The sequence below is a fragment of the Macaca mulatta genome, chromosome 1 (assembly GCF_049350105.2).
Source record: "Macaca mulatta isolate MMU2019108-1 chromosome 1, T2T-MMU8v2.0, whole genome shotgun sequence".
Taxonomy (NCBI): domain Eukaryota; kingdom Metazoa; phylum Chordata; class Mammalia; order Primates; family Cercopithecidae; genus Macaca; species Macaca mulatta.
This window is the reverse complement of record NC_133406.1, coordinates 117551262-117572583: the sequence shown is the minus strand read 5'-3', so window position 1 is coordinate 117572583 and position 21322 is coordinate 117551262. Positions and strand designations below refer to the sequence as shown.

Below are 21322 nucleotides of genomic sequence, written 5' to 3'. Positions count from 1 at the left end.
GCACTTTGGGAAGCCTAGGCAGGCTGATCCCTTGAGCTCAGGAGTTTGAGGCCATTCTGGGCAAAATGGTAAAACCCTGTCTCCGTGGTGGTGCCCCTGTGGTCCTAGCCAGTCCAGAGGCTGAGGTGGGAGAATTACTTGAGCCCGGGTGTTTGAGGCAGCAGTGAGCCATGATCACGCTATGTACTCCAGCCTGGGTGACAGAGCAAGACCCTATCTTAAAACAAACAAAGTCTATGATTTTTTTTTCTCTGTGTATTGCAAGGATGAGAACAAAGAGTTCCAACTAAGATGGAAACAGTGCAGATGCGAAAGGTTTTAGAGGAAACCTATGGTGTTCTGTCAGGGACCACGGGCCATACTTGAAAGAAATTTCATCCAGGCTGTCTGGTTTCCTGCATGTCTCTCAGGCCTGCTGTTGGTGGTCCCAGGGGCTGAGCGCTTGGTGCCTCAGCTTGGGTGCCTCCTCTTTTGCCTTCTCCCAGCAACCTGGTCCACTGTGCTGGCTCCTGTGGCCATCTCTCCACAGCCATGCTGTCACCTCGAAATGGGGCATCTCTAGATCAGTTTTTTTCATTAAATTGGAATATGAATATATTTATTAGGATGCTCACAAAATAAATGACACATGAATCAGCACTCCCCTCATGTGATAAAGAATACACATGACCCACACTGTGGCAGGAAACAGGGGTAAGGGCTATCAGAGCTGGGACTACTGAAGAAATCTCAATTCACCAGAGAGAATATGTTTCCTTGGATTCCATCATCTCTGCTGTAGCTACCAGCCAGGTCTCCACAATCTTCCCAGAATCCTTCATTCCAGCACCAGTTCATGTTCTTTGCCCTTGCCACTCCGGACTCTTTCAAGACCTGAGTCCACTGACCCATGTCTCACTCACCCGCCTCTGAAATCCTGCATCACATCTGTTTGGTATGCTGCTGCCCGGCCGCCATCAGGGGCACAATTGTCAGGTGGAGGAAGAACATACAACATCTTACAAAAGCAAACAACAGGGCGACATTAGTAAATGACACTTGGACATAAATGAAACAACCTCACAGAAGACATGCTTCCTCCCAATATGATCCATAGTCCCCTAGAAGCAAAGGAAACCCCTCGATCATTTTAGCATGTATGAATGATTCTGTATGCCAGGCACAGGGGTATATAGTGGGTGGTGTTTACTTCCACTGTACCCTGCACACAGTCGAAAGTTAGTGACTGGAAGCTAGAACCAGGTCTGTATCCCTGCTCCCATCAGGGTCTCCTGGCCCTTCTTGCCTTTGATGGTGCCACCACTGTACTTCTCTGTTCTGAACATTTCTTCATTTTTCAATGGAGAGGATAAGAGGAGAAGGATGGCAGAGAGAGGGTGGGCAGGGAGAAGTGGGAAAACAACCCTGTAAAACAGAACAAAAACTGTACAAAACCTCAGAAACCAGATTTAGTACTATAATATTTTATAACAATAGAAAGCAGCTGAAAATAACCTCAGGGGGAGGAGTCAGCAGAGATTGTGCAGCAGAGGCCACAGGTTTAGACGCCACAGGTTTAGACTAGGAGCCTTTCAATGGAGTGCTGAATGGACTGAATCAGCCTTCTTTGATGGTGACAGAACAGGTGATGACAGGACTGGAGACCCCACAGGCCCGCCCCAGGGCCTGCCTGGAGTGCACAAACATTCCAGGCAGACCCAGCACATTCTCGTCTTCACACAGCAGTGGGAGGTGCAGAATGTTCTCTAGCAACGTGGTGTCTGCAGCCACCACAGTGAACTCACAGATGCCTCTGTTGAGGGTTTTAATGGCCTCATTGGCTCCTGTCTGAAGCTGCTTGCGATTCTAGTGGCTCCGCACTCCTCAGGGAGCACAGCGGACTTCAGAGCGTCTAGATCAGTTTTGACTTGTGCATTTGGCAGCCTTCGTGAGCACTGCGGGCAGGTTCACCTTTTGGAGAAACCTTCGGAAGGCAACAGGAATGAAAAATGCTTGCTGGCACTTCCCTGGTGGCCTAGTGGCTAGGATTCAAGTGAGAAAGCAGTGGAACAACATCTTAAAAGCACTGAGGGGAAAAAGTCAATGTGAAATTCTACAAAAGCTGAAAATTCACTACCATGAGCCTACACTACAAAAAGAAATAAAAGAAAACAAAAAGTTAAATGAGTCCTCCAGGCAGAATGAAACTGACATCGGATGAAAATCAGGATGGAAAAGAAAAAAAAGAAACACCGCTAGAAATGACATCTACGTAGGCAAATAACATAATTTTAACATCTGACTTTTAGCCAGGCATGGTGGCTCATGCCTGTAATCCCAGCACTTCGGGAGGCGGAGGCAGGCGGATCACTTGAGGTCAGGAGTTTGAGACCAGCTTGGCCAATATGGTGAACCCCCCTCTCTACTAAAAATACAAAAATTAGTCGGGTGTGGTGGCTCACGCCTGTAATCTCTGCTACTTAGGAGACTGAGTCGGAAGAATTGCTTGAACCCAGGAAGCAGAGGTTGCAGTGTGCCAAGATTGTGCCACTGCACTCCAGCCTGTCCGATAGAGCGAGACTAGTCTTAAAAACAACAAAAACAAACAAATGAAAACACATCAGACTCTTTAAACAAAAGTAATAAAGATGGATTGTAAGGTTTATAACACGTGTAAAGTAAAATGCATGACAATAGCATAAATGCAGAGAGGAGTAATGTGAAGAGGTACGACACCACTTGAAGGCAGACTGTGATGGGTTAATTTTTGTGGAAAGCAAGGCAGAATTTTTGAAGTTTCTTTCTTCATATACTTTCAGGTTCCCATACATACAACCTAGTTTGTTCTGGAGGGATCTTTTTTTCCAGGAGGCTTGGAGGGGGACCTTCTGCTTTGTGTCCTCATGGGATGCACAAGACACAAGGGAACAGTCTCTCACTTTCAAATACGGTCATAGGCCTGCAACTTTTTTCTTTTTTCATCTTTTAAATGAGAGGAGATTCTCACTGGTCTTGAACTTCTGACCTCAGGTGAGGCTTCCCCTACGTAGGCTTCTGAAAGTGTTGGGATTAATCTACGGAAGCCACCGCGCCTAACCACAACTACCAACATTTAAAAGCACATCCCTGGGTGAGCTCGAACCACCAACTTCCTGGTTAACAGTCGAATGCGCTAACCCATTGCACCACAGAGACAATCTCGCTTGGTCGTCTTCGTCTCAACATAAATTAAGCAATCACTAAACTCTAGGGGTTGCCATTCGCTTTCTGCAGGAAAAGTGTGCAGACTACAAAGCTTCGGAAAACCGGAGACGCTGAGGCCGAGTCGACTAATCGTGTTGCTGCACGTTGGAAACGTGTGCATTGCGTGACTCTGAAACCAGAGGGCGGTCGAATGGCCTTCACCCTGCGTTGACCCTCTCCTGCTTCAGAAGCCAGGGCCTCTGGAAATGCCTGGATCTGCGACCCCAACCTGAGCCTAGTAAGGCCCAAGGAAAGCTGACCGACCCGACGGCTCTCCTGGTAGCTCTTTCTGGTTTTTTGCGCCGCCTTCAGGCAATCCTTTGCTCCGCTTCTCCCCTCACTCAACTCGGCTTCAGTAGACGGAGTGCGTGGGGCGGGAGCTGGAAAGAGGCAGGCGAGTCAAAAAGGAAAACGTGAAAAGGAGGAGGGAGAAGCAGGGGAGACCAGGACGAGACAATGGGACAGCCCAGGCTGCCCGTGCAGAGGGCGCCGGCTGGATGCAGAGAAGATGGGAGATGTATCAGAATGGAGAGGAGAAGACGTGAGAGAAAATCACAAGAACCTGTAGCTGCCCAGGAATAAAGAAGTAAAAATCGCATAAATGTTTTTACATTAAAAAAAAAAAATCGGGGGACAGGGCGCGGTGGCTCAAGCCTGTAATCCCAACACTTTGGGAGGCCGAGGTGGGCGGATCACTCACTTGAAGTCAGGAGTTTGAGACCAGCCGGGCCAACATGGTGAAAGTCCGTGTCTACTAAAAATACAAAAGTTAGCTGGGAGTGGTGCGCACGCTTGTAGTCCCAGCTACTCGGGAGGCTGAGGCGGGAGAATCGCTTGAACCTGAGAGGCGGAGGTAGCAGTGAGCCGAGATCGCGCCAGTGCCCTCCAGCCTGGGCGACAAAGCAAAATTCTGTCTCTCAAAAAAATACACAAATAAATAAAAGAGGGGTGGGGAAGGAAGACGACGGGCAGGAGGTGTGGGGCGCATTGGGATTCTATAGTGGTTAGTACCCTGCCTTGTGCCTGCAGCAACCTCTGTTCTAATCCGAATCCTGGTACAGTCAGACTCTATCTTGGACCCACTGGGGCGAACCCACGTGTCTTTTGGTTTGCTTTAATTCCTGCACCAGCTGCGGCCTTTATCTGCAGCCAGAAAGCCAGAAAGCAGGGTTTACCGCTGGCCCCACAGCGCCATACTGTCTGGGGAAAAGAAGGAAACCCAATAATAGTACACAAACAACGGCCCAAAGAGAAATCTTCCAAGTTCTCTATGTCTCACCGTTTAGCAGAAAATATCAAGCAACTCTCAACCTAGCTGGTCTGTAGCTTCCACGAATGAAATAATGTATTTATTGGAGTCTTTCTGGTTGAGATACTTCAAATATTTGGTGGAGCTTTTAATGAGAGAGAGAGACACTCTTGAGTACGGAAGAAAAAAATGAGGGGGTGTGAGGATAAGGCGACTTTAGGACAGAAAAAAAAGTGACAAGGAAGCCACGTAAATGTTTTCGGGTGGGCGTGAGGAAGCCATGTAAATGTTTTCGGGTGGGCGTGAGGTGATGTCAGTCTTGAACTCCATTATGTTAAGTAAAGAGCGCAGCCCTCTTCTAGTACAAACAGTTTCCCACATTGAGGAAATCACAGGGATCAACAACTCCAGAGTGCGATGAAGAACCTTCATTCTGGGAGAACCCCCTTCGTGACCGCGGTCTCTACCCTGCCAGGTAAGTGGGATTGAGCGCATGCCCTGCAGGGACAGCACAGCCTCCTCGCCCTGGCCGAACGCTCAGGGTCACCCTCCCCACTGCCGCCCCTCGCCATTCTTCCAAACCACTCTCCGCCAAAGATTCCACCGACAGTCACCCCACACCACAACCCAGGCCGCCTTTCAGCAGCGGCTCCCGCCCCGCAACCACCGCGCCCTCTCATCCCCGCGGTTCTGCCCGACGCCTCTGCCCCAGTCTGTGCACTTCACCTCCCTGGCTCCCGCTCTCCCCTGAGCTTAAGGTGGACGCGGGGTTCTTCTGAACCCCTCTTAGGGTACTGAATGGAAAATGGGGAGTGTGCGTAAGTGCTTGGTAGAGTGTAGACACTGTGGGATTTGACTATGGTACCATCGCTTCGACGTCCTAGTGCTGATTTTTACACCTGCATTCCGCTTAGGGCACCGGCAACAGCTTTCCATTTGTGCCTACTCCACCTGCTGTCTTCGTTGGCTCAGCGAACGCGGCCTCCCTCTGCCGCTCAAACAGCAAACGGGACCGCCCTCGAGGACCTCACCTGCCGCTCACCCAACTCCCAACTTCGCGGGCATCGCCTCCAGTCACCTCTTCCGACGGCCTAACGAGCACTTTAGCTGCTAAGGGAGGTGAGGAGGCTGCGCTGACTGGCCGGTGCCCATGTCCAGGGCACGCACAAACGCCATGACTTGGTTTGGCCTCTCTCTTAGTTATTTGCAGCTCAGCCCGATAGGCGCCTCCGGGACGGCGACGGCAAAGAGGATGGGCTTATTGGGTGCAGCTCCACGGGGGCTGGCACCTCTGCACGGCTGTGTACACCCGAGCGAGACGCTCAGTCGCTCTCCTAAAGCCGCTTCTGCGGATGACAGACAAGGAGATAAACGTGAGAGGTGGTACACCAGGACCTGCCCCCCTTCGCCCGGGATTGCCCCTCCCTGCGGAGACTATTCTGCATCTGGCCCTTGGAGCAGGCCGGCTGACAGCCTGGTAAAGAGATTCCTGCGGGAGGGCGGCCAGTGCAAAACAGTTCCCTGACCGGGAATCGAACCCGGGCCGCGGCGGTGAAAGCGCCGAATCCTAGCCACTAGACCACCAGGGAGACACAAAAATGTGCATTCTCTCCCTTCTTCGGTCTGAGGATAGAATTTCCCTGTGCTCTGGGAGGACTTGGGCCTTGTGAGGGTCGCTCTTTGCTCCTGGAGTCATCTCACAAGACCTTTCTACAAAAGGTATGTACATTCACTCATTTGAACTTTAAGAACAGGCGATTGTAACCTATGGGAATAGACATCAGAATAGTGATTAAGAGGACGCAGGGTGGGAATTGCCTGAAAAGGGGCTCTAACAGGCCTTTCTCAAATGATGGCAATTTTCTATAACTTGAGCTGGGTGGTGATTACATTTATCAAAATTAAACGAATTGCACTAAAGATTTGTGCACTTTCTGTGAACTGTAGTTTATTTACTGTTCTCATTGCTTGAACCTGGGAGACGGAGGTTGCAGAGAGCCGAGATTGAGCCATGGCACTCAAACCTGGGTGATAGAACAAGACTACATCTCAAAAATCATAATAATAGAAATAATTTACTGTTCTCATAAAAATCAGCTGATGGGGAATGGAGGCAAGCTGGTGTAGAACATGACAAATAGTTTAGATTTTATTGTAAACTCATTAAATGCCCATTCTCATTTTGTGTTTTAAAAAAATTCCACTGATACAGCCGTTTTCTCTACCAGAAAAGACTATAATCGCATTATTTCATCAGTGAAAGCTACAGACAAAAGACCCTTAAGAGGCGGCATCTTCACCTATGAGAATTTTTTCTGCTCAATTGTGAGACAAAGGGCATGTCCAAGCTTTCCTTTTGGCCAGGCCACCCCCTAGTTTATGCACTGTGGGCTAAACTTCAGAAGCTGGCGCCCTTCCAGGCCAGCAGTTTACTCTGCTCTCTGGAGGCTGCTAGGATTAAAGGCGAAGGAAAGGACAGGTCTATTAGCCACAATCACAGGATAGAAAACACTGCTGTGACTCAGATTAGAACCCAGGTTGTGGGAACCACAACTACAAGTATTAACCACTACACGACCACAAGGCCTGCTGACAACCATTGTACTTCTTATATTTTTTAAATGTAAAAACACTCATACTATTTCCTATGCTTTATTCTTTGATGTCTGCAAATTATCGTGCTTTTCTCTCTTTCATGTGCTTCTCCGTTTCTCTCTCCCCATTCTGCTACATAATTTTAAAAAATCTCATTTCTCAGGATCTGGCCACTGCCTCTACAGCAAGCCTCCTGGGAGCTCTGGTTGTCCCATCAGCACCTCTGCCTTCTTCCGCTCCGTGTTTTTTTGGTTTGTTTGTTTGTTTGTTTGTTTTGACGGAGTCTCGCTCTGTCGCTCAGGCTGGAGTGCAGTAGTGCGATCTTGGCTCACTGCAACCTCTGCCTCCCCGGTTCAAGCGATTCTCCTGCCTCAGCCTTCCAAGTAGCTGGAATAGCAGGTGCATGCCAACACATGCAGCTAATTTTTGTATTTTTTGTAGAGACGGGATTTCACCATATTAGCCAGGCTGGTCTTGAACTCTTGAACTCAAGTGATCCTTCCGCCTAGGCCTTAAAAACTGCTGGGATTACAGGCGTGAGCCACTGTGCCCGGCCAAATTTCAGGCAAACACGTGTTGACACACATTGCCAGACACACGGAATCCCTCGCAGAACATCAATGGGCCCACAAAACACGTGGAGGCCAAGGTGGCTGACGATGTTAGCAAATTCAGTTCACGGTGTCTGGGGTAGAGCCCCGAGGGTCCACTGGCTACCTCTGTGCAAGGACCAGTCTCCGCTGCTCCCCACACACCTTTCTTTGGGCCACTGAGGCCTCTTGGACCTCTGAGGTGACTGCCCGCCCGCAGCTTCTCTCCTTCCTGGAGTTTCATTTCTCGATCCTCTCCATAGTGGCTCAGCGGTAAGGCCAAGGTCCAGCACGCGAATCAGAAACCTGATGGTTCTTTGGGTTTGCAGGGATCTGCCCAGAGAATAGATGAAAGTAACAGGTACCAATATGAAAACTGCAGTGACTCACAAGAAACACTCCGTGCTTGCCACTTTGCTAAGTGGTTTGTTGAGTCCAACAGCTCAGCTGCATGGGTCCTGGGTTAGTCTCCTGAATGTCTTTGCCACTACTTTGGTAAGTGTTGTCGTCATTTTACCTTGTGGTGGCCAAGCCCCTAAATGCACTATTAGGTTATGCAGTATAATTTTTCTGGGAAGATGGGTAAAAAGTCACAGTGAAGTTAAAAACACCTATTGCATTGTCCAGGATTATGAACCCAGGTCTCCCACATGGGAGGCAGGAAGTCTACCACTGAACTACCAATGCCTCTCCCTACCAACTGCCCAGAGGATAACTGAAAAGAGTATCCAGAAAGACTTAGAAACTTGCAAGTGGCTTTTTCAAGTGTTGACTAAAAGCTAACAAAGACATCCAAAGCAAATGTTTTTATAGGAAACTTTTACTAGACAAAGTTATAAATATCAAAATAGCTCATTTGTCGGATCAAACTCTTAACTCTGAAAAAGGTCTTTCTACCTGCATTACAAACCCCTATAATAAAACATCAGAAATTCATTCATGTTTCTTTTCTCTAATCCTAAATCTTCAATTCTCAACCTCAAACTGCTGCCTTAGTGTCTGAGAAGGTAACCTAACTGATAGCTTAGGTAAGTAAAGTTCAAATCCAGGGAGGAAAAAAGAAGCAGAAGTAGAATTAGAAGAAAGAGGAAATGAAAGGACAGAATCAAGGTAGAGATAATGAAGAAACAAAGGTTGGTATACTGAGTTAGTCTTTTGTTGCTGTTTTTTTTTTTTTTTTTTGGCAAAAGAGTAATGATCGGTCGTATAATCATTATAATACTATTATTTGTCTGCTTGAAGATGTATAAAGCACTTGAAGGAAATGTGATATAAAAAGATTAATAATGCTTGCAGTCAATATTGTTAGGGAGATTCCAATTTCCTAAGTTAACATGCTTTGATGTATTAGCTATTTAAGAAGTAGACTAGATTAAGGAAATATTGACGGTCAAAATATTAACATATTAGTCTTTTGATGAAGTTCAAATAGTAGAGAGATTTCTTTCCTCAATTTTCCCTGGAGAGATTAAACTGAAGAGAAAAATCCAGGGTTTGTCCCACATGTTGGGTCTGGGAGTCATTATGACTTTTTCAAAGACAGGAGCTGTGTGTGACATGGAATCATGCTTCTTCTCTAGCTGAGAAGCCAAGCTAGGTCCAGGCTGAGTCATAAACTTGAGTCCAACAAGGAAATCACCCTTCACCTTGACCTCAAAGAGCTTTGGCTGTTCTCTGTTCTTTGCCCAACACCCAAGACACACATCAGCTCTGGCCAACAAACCTTAACATATTATCTGTATCAACCAGAGCTACATGTATTCCCAAATCTCCTTCTAAAATACAAACCTGTACTTTCTACTCTCACTTTCTAAATTTATAAAGACCTCATATGCATCTCAGAGTCACAGATGCTAAAACTCAACACACCAGTGAGTTCCCTGTCAGCATCATGTACCACCCTCTATCTCAAAACCCAATGATCAGACCCAAGCACAGCATCTCCCAAAGAGTAGTGCACTGTCCTGGGTGTTTCAACAATCACTAAAACCTGTTTCTACTCCTGCCTAGCACACTTAGGCTTGCAGACTACTACCTTCTCCTTCTGTCCTCGCATGGTGGAGAGAGAGAGAGAGAGAGAGAGCACTTTGGTCTTTATTCCATTTTCTATAATGACACTGATCTCATCATGGAGATCCCATGGTCATGACCTCATCTAACCGGTGAGGACCACCATCCATCCTGTCTGCCAAGCCAGATCTTTCTTTTTTTTTTTTTTTTTTTTTTTTTTTTTTTTTTTTTTTTTTTTTTTTGAGACGGAGTCTCACGCTATTGCCCAGGCTGGAGTGCAGTGGCGCGATCTCGGCTCACTGCAAGCTCCGCCTCCTGGGTTCAGGCCATTCTCCTGCCTCAGCCTCCTGAGTAGCTAGGACTACAGGCGCCCGCCACCGCGCCCGGCTAATTTTTTGTATTTTTAGTAGAGACGGGGTTTCACTGTGGTCTCGATCTCCTGACCTTGTGATCCGCCCGCCTCGGCCTCCCAAAGTGCTGGGATTACAGGCTTGAGCCACCGCGCCCGGCCCAGATCTTTCTTTGGATAAACTCTCTCGTTTTCACAACACAAAAATTTCAGTTCAATTCAAAAAATAGTGTTTCAGTTTATTGGATACTCCACAAGCTTACTGCCACTTTATTATCACACTTTTCATCTATCAGATCTTGTGTCCATTAACATAAGCAGACCAAAAACTGGACTCCCAGCCAGGCGCAGTGGCTCACGCCTGTAATCCCAGCACTTTGGGAGGATGAGGCGAGCAGATCACAAGGTCAGAAGATTGAGACCATCCTTACTCAGTAGATGGGTGAAACCCGTCTCTACTAAAACTACAAAAAAAAAAAAAAAAAAAAAAAATCACCTATGGAACTTAAAATGTGGATTCATAGGCCTTAGCTCTACAGCTTTTTTAACAAGCACCTTATGGGATTCTGCTGTTGGTATTTCTCAGGTCTGCAGCTAGTACAGCAGGGATTGAATGACTTCCCTGTTAGACCCTGAGCCAGCCATACCGTATATGCAATTTCATTTAAGCATCTGCTAACTCCACTACATAAGTGTTATCATCCTTATTTTATGTAAAAGGAAACTGAAGCTCAAAGAAGTTAAGTGAATAAACTTGTTACAGCCATGTTTCCTTCCACTCAATCCTGGTATGAGTCTGTTGTTGTGGAAAGAATTTATCTGAAATGTCTTGGTGAAAATTAGCTGTTTGGTCCACTTTATTTCTTCAACAAATACAAATGATTTATGTGGCAGGCACTTTTGTAGGCACTTGGGATATGGAATGAATAGGACAGACACAGTCCTGCTCTCAAGAAGGTTATCTCTATCATGTGAGCCAGATATAAAGCAAACAATTATCTAAGTACATTTTCATTGTAATAATAGTTCTGATTAGTGTTATTTATTTATTCTGTATTCCTAAGTCCCAATGGTTTGAAACTGACTGATGATAAATAATAGAACTGCAGAATTTATAACAATAAATTTGTTACAGAAAAGGTCTTATTTTTTTTAACAGTGGTAAGTACTCTTTTTTATTCCAGAGGCTACTAAAAATTAGAACATATGAGGCTGCATGGCACAAGTAAAGAAAACTAGCCTGCATGCCTTGAGTCCAAGGTTTCTAGTGATGGTGCTGCCACCAAGAAGCTGTGGAAGTTTGGGCAAGTCTCTTACTCTTCCTGAGCCTTGACTTTCTTGTATATAAAATTAGGGAGCTGTTATAGGTCTCAGGTTGCTTCATGCTCTGGGGTATGTCTGAGTTTATTGTGGGCTGAGATGTGGGTAAGAGGTACTAATAGGAACTGCTGTCAGGTCCAGACCTAGCCTTCAATTATGTGTGTTTCCTGCAGCCTTTGCCAAAGCCTCACACCATGCTGAGCCTTTGCCTTGAGAATGCAGAGCTGAAAGAGCAGAAGGAAGAAGCAATGTCTGATGGATGGGAGGTCAAGGAAGACAAGGAGAAGGGCGAGGTGATGGTTGAGACTGTGATAACCAAGGAGGGTCTGAGTGAGAGTAGCCTTCGGGCTGAGTTCAGAAAGCTCCAAGGAAAGCTGAAGAATGCCCACAATATCGTCAACCTCCTCAAAGAACAACTTGTGCTGAGTAGCAAGGAAGGGAATAGTAAACTTACTCCAGAGTTCCTTGTGCATCTGACCAGCACCATGGACAGAATAAACACAGAACTGGTTGGTTCTCCTTGGAAGCACCAACACCAAGAGGAGGGGAATGTGAATGTGAGGACTTGCCCCAGACCCCAGAGACTTGACCTTGGGGCTACCTTCACAGTGGATGCCCACCAAGTAAGTGTGGGGCTTAGATGGAATGAAAAACAATTGGCGAAGTGCTCGAGATGACAGTGTTTACCTTAAAACATTCTCCCATGTGAATCAGGAGGTACCAAGAGAAGGGTCTCTGCGTACCACAGGCAATAGTAATAATATTCTGCCTACATTCAGCCTTTAGAAAGGTTTTTACAATATAAATATTTCTTGAGTACTTAATTTTTCAGATAACACACTAGGCATTGGCATGGGGCAATATAACCAATGGCTGCCCTTGAGATACTTAATGTGGTATGGAAAGATGGCACACAAACAGGTAATTTTAACAGGATGTGGTAACTGCTGTAACACAGGGATGCATCAGTTAGGAGGCAGCCCAGACAAGTAGTATGTAATGACATCCCTTCCTTATCACTGCCATTTTTTTGTCACAGCCCATCACAGGTGTCTGTTCCTGGGCCTCAGATGGGTTATTGGGATCCTCTTTAGGGAAGTAAGCATGCCAAAGATTCAGTAAAATGGAGAATACAGGGATTCTGAGAGAATCAATGGGACAGAATGCGAGGGGAGATGAGTGGAGGGTTACACCCCTTCTCTTTTGGATCACTGAGAAAATATTTCCTGAGAGCTCCTCTGGAGACTTGATGGGTGCTGTGCTATGTGCTATAGATATAGATATGAGGAAAACGTTATCACAGTGCTCCAGGAGCTCCATCTGGAAAGCAAGTCACTGCCAAATGGCATGAGAAGTGCTGTGACAGACTTGAGTAAAGTCCAAAGGGTTCAGAAGGGGCGGTGGTCATCACTGCATGGGGGTGACCTCAGACTGTCCTGATCCCTGTATTGGACCCTTTCACAGTTGGATAACCAGTCCCAGCCTCGTGACCCTGGGCCTCAGTCAGCGTTTAGCCTACTAGGGTCCACCCAGCACCTGCGCTCCCAGCTGTCACAATGCAAACAACGCTATCAAGATCTCCAGGAGAAGCTGCTGCTATCAGAAGCCACTGTCTTTGCTCAGGCTAATGAGCTGGAGAAATACAGAGTTATACTTAGTAAGTAACTGTGACTTACTAGTAACGTAAGAAGCCTGTATGTCTTATAACTTCTGTGTGTTCTATACCGACATAACGTGGTTATTGAGCACATGAAGTGTGGCTAGTGCAACTTGAACATTTGGTTTTATTTAATTTTAGTTAATTTAGTATAAAGTGGCCATATGTGGCTACTAACTCTCTTATTGGACAGTACAGGTCTAGGTGTCTTGGGACTCTAAATTAGTTCAGCTCCATTCCACATTTATTGAACCCCTGTGGATAAAGCACTTGCCAGCTTCAATGGGGCTGCTAGAGATGATAGTATACAATCCCTGACTTAAGGATATCTGGTCCCAACTAACACCTAGGTTATCTGAAGGGGAGTATATCAATGGCAAATGCAGGCTCCTCCTGTGGAAAGAAATTCTGCTTCCTGGAGCTGGTGGTCTCTTCTCCCACCAGTTGAAAGAAGCTTCTCTCCCACTGTGGATCTGACCTCCCTGCCCCAAAAGGTTAGGGTATGTGCCATTGAGGCTGAGGGCATATGTGGGAAATTCAGACATTCTGTAACACCTGCTGTCTCTTCCCAAGCAGGTGAGTCCTTGGTGAAGCAGTTCAGCAAGCAGGTCCAGGTGGACCTCCTGGACCTGGGCTATGGGACTTGTGGCCGAAGCAAGAATGAGGCTGAACAGGAGGAAACCACCAGTCCCAGTAAGAGCACAGGGTGTGGGGCTCACTTTCCCTCCTTGGAGTCAGCTGTCACATTTGGGTGCTGTTGGCCAGTTCCACATCTGACAAGTAGTGGGGAAGAGGAGGACAGGAGGTTAATAGGAGAACTCTTACCCAAAATGAGGCTGAGTATAAGTTTGAATTTCTACAATTAGTTTTTGGCATGCTGATAATAATAATAATAATAATAATAAAAAGTTCTATCCAACTGATTATTATAGAAATACCAAGGCCTGCTTAGACACCAGATGAGGTTTTGGAAACATGCAAACCCTAAGTTAAAAATAATTTTGTTTTGCATTATAAAAGGGCTACAACTATAGGCCCACCCACCACATTGAAAACCAGAAGAGAAGAAAAACACAATCTCTCTTATTCTTGAGGCAGTGTAGTGTGGCAGTTAAGAGAAAAGATCCTGGGGCCAGACTGGTTGGTTCAAATCCCAATTTGTAAACTTTCCTGTGTCCCAGTTTCTTCATATGTTAAAATAGTAACAAAGGAACTGCCTACCCCATCAGGTACCAATGTCAATTAAATGAGTAAATTCTTATAAAATGCTTTAGAACAGTGCCTGACATCTGGTAAAATGCCATGGTTTAGTTTTCATTCTGACTACCACTGCCTTAATACACTGACGTTAACATGCTGATATATTTATTCAAAGTCTTATTTTCTTATACCTATTTTTCACACAGTTGTAACCCAATAAACTTTTAAATTATAGGAAAATTTAGAGAGCATTTAACTTTCAGCATGCAGGAATAGCTTGTCCTACATTCTTGTGGCCATCCTAAATAGATAAGGCCATGTTAATGTCTTAAGAAACATCAGTGTTTGTGGAACGAACACAGGACATTGGAGGATTTGAATTCTGGTTCTGCCATGTGCTAGTTTGAGTGATCTGGAACAAGCTAGTTTACCACCTCTCTTTAAGTTTTGGTTTCCCCAGTCAGTAAAATAGAAAGTGATGATACCTAACTTGCAGGTATAAGGAGGATAAGAAATATTGTATTTGAATGCCTAGTACAGTGTTGGGGTTGAATAAAGTACTTCTTCAACTTTTTCCCTAGTAATTATTGTACTCATGACCAAACCTGCCTCCTCTCAAAGGCAGTGACCACAACAGCACATCCAACTGTTATTCAGGAAGACATCTTTGTCCTTTTTCAGAGTGTGAGGAGCACAACAGCCTCAAGGAGATGGTCCTGATGGAGGGGCTGTGCTCTGAGCAGGTGCGCCGGGGTTCAACGCTGGCTGGTTCCTCCAAGAGGAAGCCCTTGGAGAACCAGCTAGGGAAGCAGGAGGAGTTCTGGGTATATGGAAAGTCAGAAAACATCTCACTCCTAGGAAAGGACATCAAAGATCTGAAGGCCCAGCTGCAGAATGCCAACAAGGTCACTCAAAACCTCAAGAGCCAGGTCTGGTCCCTCCTCTCGGTTACAAGTGATTATTTGTCAGTCTGGAAAGACCCCGGAAGCTGAGAGCTGTTGGCACCCTGGAGGGGTCTTCACCTCACAGTGTCCCTGATGAGGATGAGGGGTGGCTGTCTGATGGCACTGCGATTTTCTACTTTCCAGGGCTCCAGCCAAAAAGGACCTGGAGAGTCTCATCCAGAGAGTATCCTAGCTGGAGGCCCAGCTCCCAATAAATGGACTAGAAGGGAAGCTGGCTGAGGAGCTGAGATCAGCCTCATGGCCTGGGTAAGGAGGACACTGTTTGGGCACTTTCTGGATTGAAAATGTGTAAGTTCGTGCTTGGTGTAGGGTAGCTGAGGAAGTTGGAAGAAAGAACATGTCTGGGTATTCACAAGGACACTGATTTAAATGGCAGATATAGGTCTGCGGAAAAGACAGGTAGGCAACCAGGAGGGCATAGGATGATGTCCCAGTATCTGGCAGATAACAGGTCTCAGGGGTTTCGTCTTAGGGATATATTAGTAAAGTAATAGTATATAAGGTATAGTTTAGTAGTAATACCGGAATCAGACTGCCTAGCTCTGATGCTTACTACCCATGCAACCTTCTTAACCTTTCTGAGCCTTAGTCCTTACCTATTAAATGAGGATGATAAGAGAACCCATCTCAAAGGGTGGATATTAGGTTTAAATGAATTTAAACACTTCTGGCCACAGCCTCTTGTATCAGAGTCGCCAAGGAAAACGCAACGCAGTCAAGCACTTGACGGAAAAACAACACATTATTCACACAGAGAGGAGACAGAGCAGGTATGGGCTCCGCTTCAGTTGTGGGCGTTGGTCCCCCATGGCCAGCAGGTTCCTCCGTTTGGCCTGCACACACAGCCTCTTGAGAAGCAGAAAGGGCCTCGCCCCCTGCCCTCAGAGGGGGGCAGATACAGCAGCTGGCCAGGTGCCAGTTGATGCACATGTTTAAGTGGAACAAAGGGGTACACACTAAGTCAGATCTGGGGAAATATACTCCCACACAAGGGGGTGAGTCCAGCACAGGCTGTGAGGACTCCTTGTCTCTTGGGAAGGAAGTGCTCCAGGCCCAAGGCCCGTTTCTACCCAGCAGAGTGGAGGTAGAAAGACCCCTGCAAGAGATTGTCTTTCCCCACACTTTCCTGTTGGCATACAAACTTGGCCACAGGCTCGGAGACAAGCCACTGTAGGCCACAACAAACAGTTTCGAGTTTAAAGTCATTAAAAAGCTTGTTGTTGTTTCATGTGTAACAGCCCCTGTGACTGGAAAACAGGTTCTGATCACACCATTGCCTTCGTGTAAGCCACGACCAACACGGCTGACTGGGTTATTTGCTCTGTGAGGCTCAGAGACAGGAGGGTGCATGTCCAGGGTTTCCCTTGGACTCCTCCCCAGGTTAGTGAGCTGTGAGGTCTCTTCTCCTTCCCCTGACCTGCCCCCAGTGACCAGAAAAATGGTTCTGAGCACACCATTGCCTCCGTGTAAGCCACCAACAGGACTGACTGGGTTATTTGCTGTGTGAGTCTCAGAAACAGGACAGAGCACGTCCAGGGCTTCCCTTGGATTCCTCGCCAGGTTAGTGAGCTGTGAGATCTCTTTTCCTTCCCCTGACGCACCTGGTTGCTCCGGGGAGCAAAAAGGTACAACTGACGGCCTGGACAAACGACGCTGCCGTGACTCGGATTCGAACCGAGGTTGCTGCGGCCACAACGCAGAGTACTAACCACTATACGATCACGGCGAGCCACAGGCCAACCGGCGATGTCTGAACTTGCTTTAGTAATTTTGAGGTCAATAGATTTCGATTATTAGGCGGATTTCTTCCCAGACAGCCACAGGGGGCTCGCGCTTTTCTTTCCTTCTTGCCAGCTCTGCTTTTCCCTCCCTTCCTCCCAATTCTCATACGTGATGAGAACAATTCTCATCTCCTTCACTCCAGCCTGGGCCTCCCTGCACCAGCCTCTTTCGGGGGCTCTCTCTGTTCTCGTCCGCACCTCCTCTGCTTCTCTCCCGCTTCTCCGTATTTCTACTTTTCACCCTTCCTCTCTCCCGCCCCACCGACGGAAGCCGAGGTGAGAGAGGGGAGCGCAAGCAGTGTAGAGAGTCAGGTGAAGGCGGAGCCAAGAAAGGGAAGAGCCATCACTGGAGCCCACGGGGCGTTCTGCTTGCTTCCCTTGGGACCGACGCGCTCAGGCCCAGGGAGTCGCCGAGCCGGGCGTTTGCTGGGATGCCGGGTCTGACGCCTGCAAGGGGCAGGACGGGGCGAAGGCCATTCCGCTGCCCTTCCAGCTTCAGAATCACCCAATGCACAGGTTTCAACCGTAGCCGGCAAGATGCGCCTCTCCGGTTTTGCGAGGCTTTGGAGCTGCACAATTGTACTACAAAAGGCGATGGCTCCACCTAACGTTGGATGGGCGCTTGCTCTGCGTGGTGATACGAGAGCGACAGTTGACTGTTCCTGTGTCGCAGTCGGGTAGTGTACTTGCTTCCAAGTCTGGAAGTGGGTGGTTCGAGCCCGTTGTATGGAACATTTCTTGCATTTTAAAAATGCTTAAACCGCTGGCAACTTTCTTCTGTCCAGCACGTGCTCTCATGGAAAGGCAGAGCGAGACCAACTTTACCCTCCTCTCCTCCGTGTCTCGCGTACATGAGGACGTAAATCAAGGTCCGCTAGGATTCTGGGATCTCTCTCTCTCGCTTGCTCTCTTCTCTCTTCCCTCTCTCTCTCTCTCTCTCTCGCTTGCTCTCTTCTCTCTTCTCTCTCTCTCTCTCTCTCTCTCTATCTCTCTCCCTCTCCCCCATCCATTTAGCCCTTTCCATACGCTTTTGAGGTTAAATTGGTTCTGTGATTTTACTATTACATATAATGCTCTAGTCATTCTTGTACCGGCATTTTCAGCCACTGGTGTAAGTATTTCTATAGATAGAGGTGAAGATATAGGAAGAGCAATTACTCTATCATAGTGTTCACACGGTTTTTATATCATTCCATTCTCTCTCCTCTGTTGGCTTATTAGCTATAACTCTTTCTTTTGTTATTTTAGTAATTGCCTTAGGGCTTAGAGCAAACCTTTTTAACTGATCACAGTCAACCTTCAAGTGATATTAAACCGCACCTTCTGGCCTTGACGCTACTACTGACATGCACTTTGCTTTTATGCATATTATAAACCCCACAGCCCATTGTTGGTGCTTTTGTTTAAATGGTCAAATTTTTACAAAAGAAATTTACAAAATGAAAAAAAATACCTAGGACAGTTACCCATTTCTGGTGTTCTTCATTTCCTCGTGTAGATCTGGATTTTCATTTGGTATTGGATTCCTTCTGCCTGGAGGACTCCTTTGACGTTTCTTGTAATGTGGGCGGGCTGGTAGTGAATTTGGTCAGCTTTTGTACATCTCTAAATGTCCTTATTTCACTTCCAGTTTTGAGAATTTATTTTTTCTGGCATAGTATTCTAGGCTAACTTCCCCTGCCCTCAGTACCTTAAAGATGTTGGTTCTCTGCTCGCGTGCATTGCTGCTCCTGGTAGAGGCCGGCAGGAGCAGAAAGGAAGCTGACGCAATCCTCATCTTTGTTCCTGTGTATGTGCAATGTCTTTTTCTTCTGGCCGGATTTGAGCAATGTTATTTTGATGGATCCGGGAGTGGTTTTCTTCATGTTTCTTGTGCTTCGGTTTCCTCAGCTCCTTGGGTCACTGGATTTGTAATTTTTGTTATGATTGAGAAGTTTTCAGCTATTGTTTCTTCAGACATTGGCCGGGCACAGTGGCTCACACCTTCTGGAGGCCAAGTCAGGAAGTGTTGAGTGAGGCCTGAAATTCAAGACCAGCCTGGGCAATGTACTGAGACCCCATTCCTAATAAAAATAACAAAGAAAGAAAATAAATGTTTCCTTTCCTCCCTGCTCCTTCTCAGGGACTCCTGGCTCAGGTTGCAGTGAGCCAAGATTACACCACTGAAGTCCAACTTGGGCTATAGGGTGAGACCCTGTCTCTCATGGAAGGAAGGAAGAAAGGAAGGAAGGAAGGAAGGAGGGAGGGAGGGAGGGGGGTGGCTCATAATTTAGACCTGTTAAGTCTGCCCTACAGTTCACTGATAATCATTTCATTTAAAAAAATTCTCTTTTGTCTGTGAGTTTCATTTTGCATATTTCCAATTATTCATGGTCCTATGTTCCCTGATCATTTCTTCTGCAACGTCTGATCTGCTGTTAATCCCATCCAGCAAATTTATCATCTCTAATATTGTGGTTGTGGCGTGATATCGGCTCACTGCAACCTCCGCCTCCCAGGTTCAAGTGATTCTCCTGCTTCAGCCTCACAAGTAGCTGGACCTGCAGGCATGTGCTACCACACCCAGCTAATTTTTTGTATTTTGAGTAGAGACGGGGGTTTCACGGTGTTAGCCAGGATCGTCTTCATCTCCTGACTTTGTGATCCACCTGACTCAGACTCCCAAATTGCTGGGATTACAGTCATGAGCCACCGCATCCGGCCCCTCCCTCCCTCCCTCCCCCACCCTCCCTCCCTCTCTTCCTCCCTTCCTTCCTTCCTTCCTTCCCTCCTTGCTTTCATGAGACAAGGTCTCACCCTGTAGCCCAAGCTGGACTTAAGTGGTGTAATCTTGGCTCACTGCAACCTCTGCCTCCCAGGCTCAAACGATCCCCCCACTGCAACCTCCTGAGTAGCTGGGACTACAGGCACACACCACCATGCCTGGATAATTATTTGAATTTTTTTGGTAGAGATGAGGTTTCGTCATGTTGCCCAGTCTGGTCTGAAACTCCTGCACTCAAGGGATCAGCCCACCTCGGCCTCCCAAACTGCTGGGATTACAGGCACCTGTTTGTTTGCAGAGAGGAGCAGTGGGCAGATTTCAGGCAGGAGAGTAAATCAGGCAGCTGTTACTCCAACATTGCCAGGAGCCGAAGGCATCTCTTTACGTGTTCTTAGTTTGACTTCAACAGGAGGTGTGCCAATTTATCTTCCAATATATTTTTCCAACTCAGTGAGAGAGCCTTTTCCTTCGTGCTCTTGCCAGCACAGCAAAGTTTCTATACATCAGTCTGATGTACCAGTGAGGGGGTGGTGTCCACCTGACTTACCTAAGCAGTAGACGCAGCAGAAAGACATGGTGGACACTGACTGCCCAGAGATAATCTCTGGCACATGTTCCACAGCTAAACCTCCAAGATGTTTAGAAAGTCTTCCAATAATTGTAATTGTTTTCTCTGATGATCTACCTAACTGAGTCCAGAGAAAACTGGCTGGAGGGACCCTGAACTGCTTCCTGTCAAGAGGCTTATCAAATAGGAGAGGAAAGAATGGCTCCTTCTAGACATTTGTTCCTCTTCTCTTTTCTTTATGAATTGCATTCTGCTTTTGTTGAATGCAAACGATCTACAGACTGTTCTCCCTCCTAGACAAAGGTGAATTAGCACATTAATAACTACCTCTGTGTTATTCCTTCCTTGGTGGTGTTTGTTTTGTTTTGTTTTGTTTTTCTGTAAAACTCATCTCACTGGAGACAAATCTCTGGAGCCATAGGATCCTGCACCTGACCATGGTTCTTACGCAGACCTGGATCCTTAGAGTTATTGGCTCCCTTTGCCTTGGTTCTTTTGTTGACTCTCTTCAGCAAAACTGAACTCTGACATTTACACCCTAAATCTGGCTCTTGGACGTATAGGTCCTTTTGCTTCCTGACTCCTCCTTGACCCGGCCCTGCCTTTCCAACCTCTCCATCTGTGTCTGTGCGCCTGTGTCTGTCTGTCTGTCTCTCATACTCCAGGCTGCCGCCAGTATTACCCACTTTCTTCTCCTCCTCTTCAATGTTCAGGGTTTACCTTCCTCTCTGCCTACAGAGTCCCACAGGCTGGGGGAGTGTCCCCTTACAGAGAGGGGAGCTTATTCCAGAAGGGGCCTCTAGACTTGGAATAAACCTTACAAAGAACACCCAGGTTTGAAAAGCTTTTTCTATCTTCCCATTACCCGAATTATTCAAAGGACTAAAAGTGGGAAGTCCAGTAGAATTCTTGATGTCGCTCAGAAACCTGCATTGGAACGCCTTCATTCACCGAGCATTGGGTGCTCACGAGGTGTGAAGCCTTGCTCTAGGTGAGTAGCTGCATGGTGAGCAAGTCCTGCCCCACCGAGCCCACATCTGGAGGCATCAAGA

At 46.9% G+C, this 21322-nt stretch overlaps 2 non-coding genes across 2 annotated transcripts; both read right to left on the bottom strand.

Moving 5' to 3' along the window:
* Positions 1-5988: 5988 nt before the first annotated feature.
* On the bottom strand, positions 5989-6060 carry TRNAE-UUC (transfer RNA glutamic acid (anticodon UUC)). Its single transcript has one exon. It is a non-coding gene; the product is annotated as a tRNA-Glu (tRNA).
* Positions 6061-16811: 10751 nt separating this feature from the next.
* On the bottom strand, positions 16812-16883 carry TRNAH-GUG (transfer RNA histidin (anticodon GUG)). Its single transcript has one exon. It is a non-coding gene; the product is annotated as a tRNA-His (tRNA).
* Positions 16884-21322: the final 4439 nt, after the last annotated feature.